Source organism: Rhagoletis pomonella, unplaced genomic scaffold (genome assembly GCF_013731165.1).
Source record: "Rhagoletis pomonella isolate Grant_MI unplaced genomic scaffold, Rhpom_1.0 Rhpom_scaffold_00041, whole genome shotgun sequence".
Lineage (NCBI taxonomy): Eukaryota > Metazoa > Arthropoda > Insecta > Diptera > Tephritidae > Rhagoletis > Rhagoletis pomonella.
The window spans coordinates 24112-25573 of NW_023458595.1; the positions used below are offsets into that span (position 1 = coordinate 24112).

At 34.1% G+C, this 1462-nt stretch overlaps 1 protein-coding gene across 1 annotated transcript in view; it reads left to right on the forward strand.

Annotated features, from left to right (window-relative positions):
- LOC118749749 (roundabout homolog 2-like) overlaps positions 1 to 1462 on the forward strand; it is a gene marked incomplete at its 5' end in the record, with an annotated part of 114738 nt that overhangs the window by 16867 nt on the left and 96409 nt on the right. The gene's annotated exons all lie outside the window — the stretch shown is intronic.

Here is a 1462-nt window from a genome sequence, read left to right on the forward strand (position 1 = left end):
CACCCATTATCATCAAAAGACTTACACTGAAAATTACAAAGATCGGGTCGCTATAACCTATATCCTCAATACAACTGATTGTTCAGATATGGGATTTTTTGTTATAACTCCTCCATTTATGCAGTTAGGAACATGCCATTTCGTACTATTACTACTCATTATAAACATAATACTTACAGGGAAAATGACAAAGATCGGGTCACTATAACATACAGCTCCCATACAACTGATTGTTCAGATATGAAATTGTTTGTTAAAACTCCTCAATTTATGCAGATCGGAACATGAAATTTCGCAGTATTTTCATTAATTAACAAGAGAAATGAAAATTACAAAGATCGGGTCGCTTAACCTATTGGCTCCATACAACATTGTTGAGATATGAGGTTTTCAAATAAAACTCCTTCATTTTAACAGCAAAAACCGGGACACCTTCTGAGCTATTTACTTATCAACCATATAAAGTCCACTGAGGAAATCAGCCAATTCGGTGCTCCATGAGGTATGTAACCCATAGCTATAATTGTTCGGATTTGAGTTTTTTCTTAAAAACCCCTTCATTTAGACGGCTAGAACAGTGAAATATTGTGAGTTACAGGTATAAGTTTTTTTACTTAACTCCTCCATTTAAGATGGTTAAGGACCTATTATTTTGTACCTTGTCTAAGTTATGACAATCAATTCAAGAAGTCTAGGCTCGGGCGAAGTCGAACATTAAATACCGAAAACCACCGTTATGGTTTTACCCTTCTTTCAAACAATATCTATAGTATAATGAAATATACTTATGTATACAGTCATAAGTGGGTGGCACCACGACCATTTTCCAAATTCCATAATAATCTTATTTCTTTTTGAGAGATTATTGTTAGAATTAATTTTGAGTTAATAAGCGTATTTAGATTTCGAAATATCGCAGTTTCCATACTTCTGAAATATACCGTTTTATACAAAAAGTGGGCGTAATTTCAAGCATTTTCAACGTCTTTCTTTTTTGTGTGAAGTACATTAATTATACCGAGTTTGATACAAATGGATTGAACAGTCACCTAGATACACATATGAGGTCACAAGTGGGCGGTATCGCGCCCATTTTCCAAAATTTTTTCTAAACGTATTTCTTTGTAAATAATTATTGAAAATGTTTTACTAAGGCCAACATCTTTGCCAAATTTTATAGAAATTAGTGGAGCGGTTACCGAAATATGCACATGTAACCATAAGTGGCCGGGCCTACGCGGTTTATGTATTTTTCCAAACTACCATTACATGGGATGTAAGCGTGGTTATTGTCTAATTTTGCTCATTTTCAATACTACCGGTCCTTAGCTCAAAATAAATACACGTACCAATTTCGTTAAGATATCTCAATTATTACTATATTTATAGTGTGCAAAGACGAACGGGCTGACGGACGGACAGACAGTTACAGCTTCATTGATTTCTTTTATTATTTAGAGTC